We start from the raw sequence: 13,521 nt of genomic DNA, 5'->3' as shown, positions 1-13,521 counted from the left end.
TTTCTTCATATTCATGTGTTCGTGGCCAGAGGACGTGTCCAGCGAACCTCAAAGACTTCAACTACGCTGGAGATACCTGCATGCTTGCATGCCGAATCTTGGCCCGCAAGTTTTACTCAAATGTTCCAGTAAAGTCCAGTAGAGGTGGAATGTGGACTTCTCAGAAAAACCTTGATGGAGCTAAGCCACCTCTCCAGTGACGGGCAACAATGAGGCGTAAATTTAGTTAACGCACTTTACAGGATAAAAGTAGCATTATTAATAATTAAAAGTTCGAGCATTTGATACATGACAACTTAATGTTCATGTCCTATTCTAATGCTGCACTATATTTGATATACATATGTAGATACTATGTATGAGTAGTTCAATAACAACAAAATGTTTAGTACAGTGAAACAGTGATGAGGATAGGTTTCGAACGGCGAACCAGCTTCTGTGGAGATCAGAGTGCCAATATCATTAACTACACGACTCAAAAAAAAGCAAGATGGGTTCAATATTTGCATAACCTCTTGAATCCAACGACAACACATTTCCGTACCTCTGTCATTCCGGATGACCTTCACCCCCGACTTTGTACGAAGTAGAGGCAGCATTGTTTAAATTCAAATCACATAAAGCTCCCAAAATCGATGATCTCCTAGCCGAGCTCACCAGTCGAATCTACAAACTAATCAGCAGAATCTGGACAACCGAACAAATGCCTAACGACTGGAGGAAAAAGTGTAATTTGTCAAGTGGATCTCATTGCTGTGCACGTGCTATAAGGTGCTAACGAATATTATCAAACGACGACTGAGAGAATATACAGACAGATATCATCGGGGAATAACAAGGTAGCTTTAACTATACAAACGCAAGGGAGAAGCCAACGAGGTGGTCGCTCAGGAAGAACGGCAACGTACACGACATGAGTGGCAACTCTCTTGGCAAAATGATACTAGAGATACTGGACTGCGCGGCTCATTGACAAATTTGGTGCGTGGCTCAATGGGAAGCATGGTGAGGCTGACTATTTCCTTACCCAACTCCTAAGTGGGCAAGGAAGTTTTCAATTTTACGTGCACAAGATTGGAAAGACACGAACTCCTAATTATGTGTTTTTACAAAAGAGTTGTGGATGACGTCCATCACACCTTGGAAAGTGGGATGGGTTTCGGTAGCAGCTTTATTTAAATACCTCTCTACAGACAGCATTGCCGAGGAGATGCTGAGGAGCGCTCACAGGTGGAGCCGTGTTACGCATTACGTCCTGGTTCTCCTCATTGCAACCGGCGGGGAGGCCGAATGGGAGGGGGTTCCTTGAACTAACAATTCCCTTCCTCCTCTCCCTACGAATTGGTGAAAGGAATTCCCTGATTTGAAGGTCCGTAAAGCGGGAGAGTTCGGGAGTTAGCCCAAAGTAATGTGACAAACAGTTCCAGGCTAACTTTCGGACGATGGTGTTTAGTTGTTAGTCCGACTTCATAATCTTGCAAGAATCCAACACTCTGTGCTTAAAGGCATTCACCAACCCTCCCCTAAAAAAATGCTCTGTACAGAATAATGATCGAGCTAAAAATCTCACCCAAGCTAGTCCCACTAGTGAAAGCCACAAAGATCAACAATGGGGGCCAGGTAAAAATCCAAAATGAACTGACACAAAGCTTTCCTATAGTGTCAGGACTTGAGGGTATGGTCTCGCCCCCACTCTCTTTAACTTGGTGCTCGAATACGTCGTCAGGAGGGTAGTCTCTGTTGATACCAGAGGTACGTTACTGGTAAACCCCGCGCAACTGGTAGCATACGCAGCCGATGTGGATATCCTTGCCCGATCGAGAATCGTGCGGAGAAAGTGTTTGAGCAGTTCAAGTCAGCGAGTGAAGTGGGGCTCAGGATCAATGAATCCAAACGAAATACAAGACCTAAACTCGAAAGGCGGTTGCTAGTACTCAGAACATCGCAATGGGGGACCCTAATTTGGAACAGGTGAACCAATTCGTCTATAGGAGCCGAAGGACGGAAACGAAAAACACGAAATCCAAAGGCGGATTACTACTGCTCATAAAGCATTTTATGTAGCCCTGCCCATAATGATATCGAGAAAAGTGCACAGACGCAATAAAATGCGCATCTACAAGACATAAATTGGAGGCGATACATCCGGGAGACCAAGGCTCGATTCGGGCTGTATAAAATCGCTATATGCTGGTCCCTTAGGGTAAGAATCTTCCTGATGCAATGCCGATGCGTTACTATTCCTGCTATGAGGCATTAAAATTATTGCAGTGAGTCCAAGGACCTTTCGCTCCTTATTTCAGAAAAGAAACGAATCTTATTAATTGAAGTCGATACGTTGGCGTTATTTGCTGTGACTGGCTTATCACATCAACCATGTTCTGTTAAAAGCTGACAATTCTTACCAGTCAAGTCTACTAACTCACCTTGCACCATCCAGGTTGTTTTGGATTTTTCCAAAATTCCCATCACTTTCCCCAAAACACTAGTAATCTGTGCACATGCCTTATTTTTCCCGGTAATCACTGCGGAACAGTGATTTCGCTACAATTTCTTGGAAATGCTCATCGATTCTTGTCGACTTTTCCCCCAATGTACGGCAAATTGAAAAACGCTTTCGGTTGTAAAACATTCAGATAACGTCTTATCGGAAATTTCGTTAAGCTTGTAAGACAGCAATTAGCGCATTCCGACAACGATTCCAATTCCTATCGCTCATTGTAATCTCAATTCCAAACCGGAGGGTTCGTTATAAATAAGTTTGAAAAAACCTAGCGCCACCATTGTGCTTATTTGGGAGCGGAGGCAACACAGATGGGAGGTAATAGGAGACAGGTGATTTGAATAGTCATTTCTTCCTATTATAATAGGATGTTGTTGACGACGAAATAGGTTAGATAGTATTTTAATCTGAATTTTAAATAGTCAAACATTTTTTCTATTATTTCAAGTTAAGGGAAAATGGCGTTCCCGATTGATTCTGATTCCTACATACAGCTAGGGTGCAAGAGAACCCACATTGAATGCAAACTGGCCAAAGGATTCTTGACGCTGATGATCCAAGGTATTATTACAAAAATTCACATCCTGAAACTTCAAATTATGAGTTCAGGAAGATACAATCTGTATATGAATCGTTGTATAATTGCGGTGTCGCCTAGGGTAGAGGCAGCTCATCAGACGCTCCAACTTATGCGTTGGGAGCAGCGTGACTAAAGTGGCCACTGAGTGTTCATTTATTTTTTTTTCGTTTATGTATCTATTTACGACAAAAAGAAAACAAGTCGGGAAACCGGAAGCTGGACGCTTCAGTTACGAAAGGTTTTGTGCATTTCTTTGTACGTAGCATGTAATATATGCATATACAATATTATGTGAGAATATCCACTTTCGGATGATATTGACATTTATAGCCTTGAATTTGCAAAGAAGCGACAACTTTGACGTATTATAACTTTGTTAGCAATAGTGCGATTTCCACCAAACTTGGTAACATCATGCCCTATGTTACACCCTATATTGTTGCGAAATTTCGTCGTCCTAGCATGAACTTAAGGCGGGTTTTGCAGCGAATTACTAAAAATTATAGTAATATACTATTATTAACTTTATTTGTGCAGATATCAGTGTGGAAGGTATTTCGGAGCCTAGGCACCATATAGTGGCAGCCTCTTGATTTTTTTCAGATTTTTCGGTTGGGTAGTTTCTGAGAATGGCCCCCGTAAAGGAATGGTCACTTTCAACCCCCCGCACTCCCCACCTTTCTAACAAATGTCAAAACTAAGCCTGTTTTCGAAAAGTACTAACCGAGACCTTTAATTTGATACCCCACACGACTATATTTGATGAAAAAAAAAATTACACCCCCCTTTTGCATGTATGGGGACCCCCCCCTTAAATTCAACGTAAAAGGATATAACTCACTGTATGCGTGAGTGTTCACAGTTCCCACCTTTCTACCAAATTTGGTGTCAATCGCTGTAACCGTTTCCGAGAAAAATGCGTGTGACGGACAGACAGACAGACAGACAGACAGACAGACAGACGGACAGACAGAGGAGTGGCCAGATCTCCCATCAGGCGCGAACCCAGGTGGCGGATAGGGGCATACCTATTGATGTGTAAATATGTGTTCATGCACTTTTCTTTTCTGACTGTGCATGGGCTAGTGTTTGCTCATCTCTGGTGCGTGGACCAAAATGGCTATGGGAAGGACACCCAGAAAATAAAACCAACATGGACGAATTGAGAAGGAGTAAAGTTACGGTGCAGGGGCTCGGAACCCCAGTACCGGCGGCTTTTGGGAGTGAGCAAGCGGGCTCCCGGCCGTCGATATCCCTCGACCGCAGTGCTTCGGTGGTGGACAACTTGGCCACCGTTGCATCTAATACTACAAGTGTTTTAGATTTGGAGAAGGAGGTGTTCAAACGAAGCACAACTCTGCCAAGAACACCAATTGCGAAGGCAAAGAATGATGGGCTAAAAGGAGATAGCTGGCCAAAAAAGGCGATTTCGACACCCATCGGATCTGATCAAGAGGTACTCCAGCAGCAGCAAATAGATCCATTCAGGAGAAGCTCATCAATTTTACGATCTCCTCCAATATCAAAGCCGGCAAAAGAGAATGCTCATGGGAGCTCAGCAACTGAAAAAGGTGAAGGAGTCAGTAAAAGGAGTAGTCTGGCCAGGACTCACCGAGAACAGAGCCCTGACCCAGAAGAACTACCTTTTATGCAGCTTGGGACTAAAATAGTTGAGCTGTCCGAATTCATCAAGGACAAGCACAACGTGCACCAAGCCATTAAGAACATGGTGAGAGCCATCAGGGTGCTTTATAATAGGTCACAGGAAGAAATAAGAAAGCCTAAGGAAAAGCCGGACATCCCAGCCTCAACAGTGTCACAGGCGACCCAAGTGACACCCACGCACAAAGTCGCCGACCTTCGCTCAAGTAAAAGAGTGAGAGACAAGGAGGGGGAAGCTTTGGCGAATCAACAGGCCCCAAAAAGGAAAAAAGGGTTCTTGACCAGTCCAGCAAAGGGAACTAAAAGTTCAGAAGGGCCCAAAGTACCAAAAGTAGGAAAGTCGGCTAGCGAACCGAAACCGAAAGAAAATAAGAACGATGGTTGGACTAAGGTCGTGAAGAAAAAAAGAAATAAGAAACCAAAGGTGCGAATTCGCCCGGAGGCAATTGTAATCTCCAGCAGAGGACATCTAACATATGCGGAGATACTGAAGAAGGTGAAATCTGACCCCGACCTAAAAGACCTAGGCGGAAATGTTAGCAAAATCCGGAGGACCCAGAAAGGTGATCTCATGTTTGAGCTGAAAAAATCCAGCGTGGGTAAAACTGACGACTTTCGTAACCAAGTTTTAAACTCACTTGGGGAGAATGTCGCGGTTCGTTCCCAAAAACATGAGATCTATATTCAGTGCAAGGATCTCGATGAGGTAACATCCAGAGAAGAGATCTGCACTGCCTTGAAGGAACAATTCAAGTTGGAGGATTTCAGGGAAGAATCCATCGTGAGCCTAAGAAAGGCTTATGGCGGTACTCAAACGGCCACAATGCGACTGCCAGTGGAGTCAGCGCAGAAGTTGTTGGCCGTGGGGAAGGTTCGGATTGGATGGGTTGTTTGCCGACTAAGGGAACAGATCTCCTTAAAAAGGTGCTTCAAATGCCTAATGTTTGGACACTTCGCGAAGGCATGCACTAGCGGCATCGATCGGTCCGATCGATGTCGAAGATGTGGGGAAAAAGGACATATTGCCAAGGAGTGCAATAGAGACCCCAAATGCATTTTGTGCGAAGAAAAGGAGGGACGGGATAACCGGCATATTGCCGGAAGTGGGAAATGCCCAGAATTTAGGAAGGCGTTAACTGCAGTGAAAAAATGAGGTTAATACAAATAAACCTTAATCATTGCAGGGTCGCACAGGATTTGCTTGCGCAGACCACTTACGAATCCGCAATGGAGATTGCTATCATTAGTGAACCGTACAGAAATCTTGACGGTGCTGTATGGGTCACAGATTCGACTGGTGGAGCGGCGATATGGGCGTGCGGTCGTCAAGCCATACAGTATAGCATGGGTCAGGCGGCTAGAGGCTTTGTGTGGGCAAAAATAAGCGGCATATTCATATATAGCTGTTACGCCCCACCGAGCCTCACACTGCCCGAGTTTGAAGAACTGTTAGACGATCTTGTTCACGATGCAAAGGGACGGAGTCCAAAGGTGATAGCCGGTGACTTTAATGCGTGGGCTATCGAGTGGGGCAGCAAAGAGACTAACGCAAGGGGGCGGTGCTTATTAGAAGCATTCGCCCAGTTGGATGTGGTTCTGGCCAACGAAGGCGATATAAACACTTATCGGAAAGGGGGAACTGGGTCAATTGTAGATCTGACTTTTATCAGCCCTGCGTTAGCACGTGACATGTCCTGGCAAGTTAGTGAGGACTTCACGTACAGCGACCACCAGGCAATCACCTTTGAACTAAGGATGGAGCCACAAGGGAGGAGACCCGCACCCCGGAAGCCGAAATCCAGAGGAATACCAGGATGGTCTGCCAAAGCGATGGATGAGCAGACATTCATGGAGGTGTGGCTAGACTTGCCTAGCAAAGCAGGCACCTCCACGGATAGAGCTCTCCATGTCACACAGAGCATCTCTAAAGCATGTGACGCGTCGATGCCTAGGAGATGTTCATTCCCCACTAGAAGACCCAATTATTGGTGGAATAGTGAACTTGCCAATCTTCGATCGATTTGCCACAGAGTCAGACGAACGGCTCAGAGGGCAATAGGTAGGATCGATCAGGGGCAAAAGGAGCATGCTTATAGGGAAGCTCGCAAGAACCTGAAGCTCGCCATCCAGCGGAGTAAGAGGGAATGTTTTAAGGGGCTCTGTTCGGAAGCGGACATAAATCCGTGGGGTAGCGCCTATAAAATCGTGACAGGACGATTCAAAGGCCGATCGTCTCCGCAGATCACGTGCCCTATGCTCTTGTTGAAAATAATCCAGGGGTTATTTCCCCAGCAAGAGGGGGGTGCTGACACCTTCCAGCGCCCCCTGAATGTGACGCCGATTCTACCAGTCACCAGGGACGAGCTGCTAGAGATCTGCAGTCGAATAGGCGACAGTAAAGCCCCGGGTCTTGACGGCATACCGAATAAGGCTCTCAAACTTGCCGTCAAAAGTAGACCGGATATGTTCGCGGAGCTGTTTGAAACGTGCATGTCGGAGGGTATTTTTCCTGCACCATGGAAGCGGCAGAAGCTAGTACTGCTGCCTAAGGCTGGCAAACCTCCAGGTGAACCGTCCTCCTATAGACCCATATGTCTTCTAGACACTATGGGGAAAATGTTGGAGCGGGCCATTTATAATAGATTACTTCCAGTCGTCGAGAGCCAAGGGGGCCTTTCAGATAGGCAGTATGGGTTCCGTAAAGCCAGATCAACCATCGATGCCATCAAAATGGTTACTGGCTTGGCCGAAAATGCAATTCACGGAAGGGGTTGTACCAGCAAATATTGCGTGGTGGTGACCCTAGATGTGAGGAATGCATTTAACTCGGCCAATTGGAACCTTATACGAAAGTCTCTGGCGACGATTGGTGTTCCCACCTACCTCGCCGCTATTATCGATAGCTACTTGAAAGAGCGGACACTCTGGTATGATACCGATGACGGATCCAAAGAGTACGTTGTCTCCGCGGGTGTCCCCCAGGGCTCTGTACTGGGCCCACTACTGTGGAACATCATGTATAATGATGTGCTCAACCTTCCGGTTCCGGAGGAGGCTACGGTGGTGGGTTACGCCGATGATATAGCACTGGTTGTGGTTGCAAAGCATCTCGAGGATGCTGAGTTGTACTCAAGCGAAGCAATCAGTGTTATTAAGGCTTGGTTAGAGAGTGCTGGACTGGCACTCGCGGAGGAAAAGACGGAAGCGGTCCTCATCACTAAGCGCCGCAAAAGAAATTACGCCTGCATTAGAATCGGGAATCGTATCATCACTTCCAAGCCGGCCATCAAATACTTGGGGGTGATGATAGACGGAGGACTTAATTTTAAGCAGCACATTGAGCATACTTGTAAACGAGCATCCACCACGAGTATTTCTCTGGCAAGGATGATGCCGAACGTAGGAGGCCCGCGGCATACTTGCAGGCTGCTCATAGCCAGGGTGGTGAGCTCTATCATGATGTATGCAGTCCCAGTTTGGGGAAAAGCACTGCAGGTTTTAGGCAATACACATAAACTGAGTGCGGTCTACAGAAGAACATCCTTAAGGGTGTGTTCTGCCTTCAGAACCGTCTCAGACGATGCAACGTTCGTCATCTCGGGAATGATGCCGATTGACATCCTGGCAACCGAAATGATGAACATTTATAACACCAGGTCCATCTCTCCCTTATCTCAGGTGAAAAAAGCTGAAAGGGAGAGATCCATAAGCAGGTGGCAACAGCGATGGGACCAGTCAGAAAAGGGTCGTTGGACTTACAGGTTGATCCCTTCCATCGGGGAGTGGCTGGAGAGAAAGCATGGGGAGATCAATTATAATCTCACCCAGTTTCTCACCGGCCATGGAGGATACCGTCAATACCTGTACAGGTTTAAATTGGACACCTCGCCTAATTGTCCAAATTGCGGGGTCCCAGAGGACCCGGCGCACGTTTTCTTCCAGTGTCCTAGGTTCGTGGAAGAAAGGAGGAACCTGGAGGAAACTCTAGGTGAAGTGCTATCACCGGAAAATTTTGTCCGAAGAATGGTAGCCTGTCAGGAAGACTGGAATGCGATCAATTCCATGATCGCTGTAATCCAGGAAAAACTGCAAAAAACAGAAGAAGAGAGGAAGACGCGGTTACGAACCCCGCGGGTGGACGAAAGGAGACCTAGCTAAAGTAAGCTAACTCCGCCCCGTGATGTAATACCTAAAGGTGGTCCCACGGGGTAGGGGGGGAGTCGGGGGTGGTTTTAGTGGGTAAAAATCCCACACTCTGGCGTGCCCAGGCCAGAGTCTTTTGAAGATTTCCACCTCCTCAAAAAAAAAAAAAAAAAAAAAAGACGGACAGACAGACAGACAGACAGACGGTAAACCGATTTTAATAAGGTTTTGTGTTTACACAAAACCTTAAAAAACAGAGTAAACTCTAGTTACTTGTTGCCCTCAGAAGGGAGGGAAAGCAAGAACCTTAACTTATGCTTAAATGTACTGAAAGAAGAAAAAAATAAAGTCTAGGAATCGGGGAACGTTCAAAATATCTGCGTTGCATGTATTGACGTAAGAGAAGAATCCAGATACATAGGTTCTACGATGATATACGAAGGGAAGGTTCAGAGAACGGAGGCGAGAGGGGTAATCCAAACGAGGAAAGTTGTTTAAAGACCTTTTGAAGCCCAAGACGATGACTGCAATGAATATGCGATCAGATCACGGAGGAGTACCCGAGGATACTCCTCACGAGGGAGTTGAAGAGACGAAGGTTAAATGGAGTCAAAATCAGAGGAGGGGTGAAGCATAAAGCCTGCAATTTGTCTGTTCGATTGGTGACTTCGAGGCAGCGACACTTTCTATCGTTTATCACTAAACCATTAACAGAGCACCATCGAACCTGAGTGTCTAGGTTTGCTTGAAGGGAAACCCAGTCCATAAGCGACGATATAGCGGAAAACAGCTTAAGGTCGTTGGCATAGAGCAAACAAGGACAAATAAGGAGAAGGGAAAGGTCTTTGATTAAGATTAAAAATAATAAAGCGATCAGGATAGAGTCCTGTGAGACACCAGAGGAGGAGAAAAAGAACATATATGCAGTCATTAAACGAGACGCGACAGAATCGGTTGGAAAGGTAGGAGACATGCAGTGGTGCAAGTGATATGCGAACCCTAAGAACCCGCGAAGCAGTGGACCTACGCTGAAAAAGCCATGTTGCTCTTCCACTATGAGGGGGCCAAATGAATCAGTCGCTGATATATCTTTTCGCGATTTTAGAACAGAAGCTGGGCAAGAGTGTGATTGCCACTTTTATGAATCGGAATGATGAGAACCTTTTACCACAGGCTAGAAAAAAGGTTCTCTTCAAGGCCCTTGCTAAAAATAATGGAGACGAAAAGGTAAATAGACTGATCAGTTTTAAGCAAAATAAGTCAGGAAACCGGAAGCTGAATGCTTCAGGTATAAAAGGTTTTATGCATAATAATTTCAAATTCAACTGCGTCAACAGCTATTTACACAAATAATTTGCTTTGCAAAGTACTCTAACGAGTATAGCTAATTCCATGCGCTTCACACTAGGAGTCGAATATTATTATCAAATGTGAAGAAGTTCCCCAAAAACAGAAATCGGAAACTGGACGCTTCAAATATGAAAGGTTTTCTTTTATCAAAACATTTCAGTGTCCATTCCGTTCCATTTGTACTTAGCAGATAATATATGCATATATTATGTGAGAATATCCACTTTCGGGTGATATTGACATTCCAAGCCTTGAATTTGAGAAAAAGCGACAACTTTGACCTTTTATAACTTTATTAGTAATAGTGTGATTTGCACCAAATTTAGTAGAATCATGCTCTAGCCTATATTGCTTCGTAATGCAATGATAAACGTAAGGGGGATTTTGCAGTCAATTACTAAAAACTATAGTTATATACCATTACTAACTTTATTTGAGCAGATATCGGTATGGAGGGTATTTCAGAGGCTAGGCACCATATAGTGGCAGCCCCCTGATTTTTGTCAGATTTTTCGGTTGCTTAGTTTCTGAGAATGGGTCCGTTAAAGAAGTGATCACTTTCGACCCCTCGCACTCCTCAGCAGAAAAGCACTAATTGAAACCTTTCATTTGATACCAAACATAACTATATTTGGTGAAGAAAAATTCACACACTATTCCACCAAATTTGGTGACAGTCGCTATAACTGTCTCCGAGAAAAATGCGTGTGACAGACGGAGACAAAACCTTAAAAATCGTTCACCAGCAGAAAGTGGTAAAAGGGTTAAAGAGAAATAACTTTTTCGTTATATGCGACTTTAATATTTCACTCGAATGTCAATTATTCTCGTTAATAAAAAGGTCAGTATCTTATTTGCATGGCTTCAGATGCAGTAAATTCGTGAGAAATCGATAAGTTTTATCTTTTATAACATTGGCGTTAATGGCCGGTTTTTCCATAAAACTTGGCATGCGTATGCGAGACAGTGTCCTCTATGGTACTACTGAAGGATAGACTTAAGGGATATTTTCAGTGAACTACTAAAATTTGCTAATACCGGCATGGGACATATTTTGAGGCCTAGATTTCGTATAAGGGCACCATCCTGATTTTTTTCAGATTTTTGATTTGAATAGTTTCCGAAAATGAGTCCTGTCTCAATTTAAGTGTGCACTTTACAATCCATGTCAAAACTAATAACAGATTCATCATCATCAGCGGCGTAGCAACCGGTATCGGGCCTAGGCTTGCCTTAGTAAGGAGCACCAGATTCCCCGGTTTTGCGCCGAGGTCCATAAATTGGAAGCTGACCTACGCCATTGCTCCATCTCAGGCTAGGTCTTCCTTGTCTTCTTTTCTACCATAGATATTGCCCTTTCCGGGCTGGATCATCCTCATCCATACGAATTAGGTGACCCTTTAACACTGGCCACGTATTTCTTTCTGTATTAAAATATTAAGCTTTGACCGGGCAACGCAGAACTTTGAAAAAAAACGACAGCATATGTGAACTTTTCCCTAGGAGTAAATGTCGGATAAAGTTGTTTGTTGACTTCAGTGGTGACCTAGACAGGGTAAGAGTGCAGTGACCTAGGATAGGAGGACCAGTAACAGGGAAGAAGATCTGAAAAGTGTAAAGAAGGTGCTGAATTCTTGGTCGTACGTTAATGGGGAGAGAGAAGGAGCCCAGCTTATTGTCATCAGGACTGAGTTCACATGCTCGAAATTTTGGCAGGCGACAGGGAAGTGTAGCCGAGTGATTTAAACATCGAACTCAAGAGCAGGATGATGTTCGTTCAGCAGCAAAATAAGAAGGAGCACGTTAAATTGGAGAGTGGCGCAAGGTATCATGAAAGTGGATAAAAGGAGGGAAAGGAGGGATCAGCCATTGGAAGGGAAGAAAAGCTGGTTAAAGGTTAAAGCCACCACAGAGGATGAAAAAAAACTCCCCTCGGTTAGGTAATCTATCAAATAAATCGTCGTACAGAAAAAAGAGGCTGAGGCAGGAAAAATATACACAGAATATGACAAAGAGGCATAGGTTAGGCGGAATGACTCGCACGGTGACAGAATCGTAGGTGGAAAATAAGGAGCTTGGTTGTTTGAGGTAGTTTGGCTTGGAGTCACCGTCGGGCTGTTGCGATCTTTTAACGCTGCATTGGAATAATGCATGTTAGATAAAGGCTGCGGATTTGCCGACCGGGATGGCTTAGGTGTGGCACCAGTATTGTTCCCCGCAGTCGCTGGCAGACTATATGCAGAGCGTGGTAAGGACTTTTCGGAAGCCGAGACTACGCTGGTGCTCGATGAAACAGCAACTTGAGGCAGCAGATTGGATAGCAACGTTGGGACTGCATATTGAATCGAAGCTAAAGTAGCCGTGTGTTGCGGCAGCAGTTGAATCACATTAGAGAACGTGGTATCACAACATCAACAACATCATAACAAGAGAAAATTTTACTTGCATGTGTAGGAACGCCCAGATATTTGGTTTGGAAAGTCATTCCGCAGTACTCACCGCAGTGTGCCATAGATCGGCAAGGATTTTCCAATAATAAATATGATGACAAATAAGATTACACCTAGCCACGGGAGGCTAATGATGGAAAATGTTACACAGTCATAGTCATAGTTTAGTCACTATAGCCAATGGTCGGCAGAAGAAAATGAAATGGCGCCGAAACAGATGTGTCACGATCGAAGTCAGTACCTAAAGAACACTGCGCAAATTCAAAGTCCAGAAACCACGGGAATTTACAATAATTTCACTCATTCACTTTGGGATTATGGAAAAGGAATACGGTAACCATACAGTTGAATGAAAATATTGCTGACCGCACTAAAGTTGATGAATCTGGTTAAGGAAAATTAAGGCACACAAGAAGCGTAAAAATTAATAGTTTTACTTGCGTCAAAGCATCGCCTTTATCGATAAAAGTCTCGAAGACCAAGATGAAAAGAAATTAAAGAAAAATTGGGATAAAAGTGCTCTTACACGCTAATAAATTCAGACATAGGTCGGCCAAAGCAAAACTTAATTTTTTGTTTGAGAGCTGGGGTAGTCCTAAGCCCCCTTCCACTTGATGGCGAACCGCACCAATGGGGGAGGAACTTACTCCCACTGTTATGCAGTCTATTGATTTCACTGATTTGAGCTAGTAAACAATTTTTCAAATGAGACGCCTTGCGAAACCGGGGCACTGCAAAATTACCGTATTAGTATTCATGCTATCAAATGAGCCTCCAACTCCACTGAAATAATTTCTAATTTCTACGGCCACTAGGCTACTGGCACCGCAAAT

Source organism: Hermetia illucens, chromosome 5, assembly GCF_905115235.1.
Source record: "Hermetia illucens chromosome 5, iHerIll2.2.curated.20191125, whole genome shotgun sequence".
In the NCBI taxonomy this organism is placed as follows: domain Eukaryota; kingdom Metazoa; phylum Arthropoda; class Insecta; order Diptera; family Stratiomyidae; genus Hermetia; species Hermetia illucens.
Note: the sequence above shows the minus strand (reverse complement) of the source record.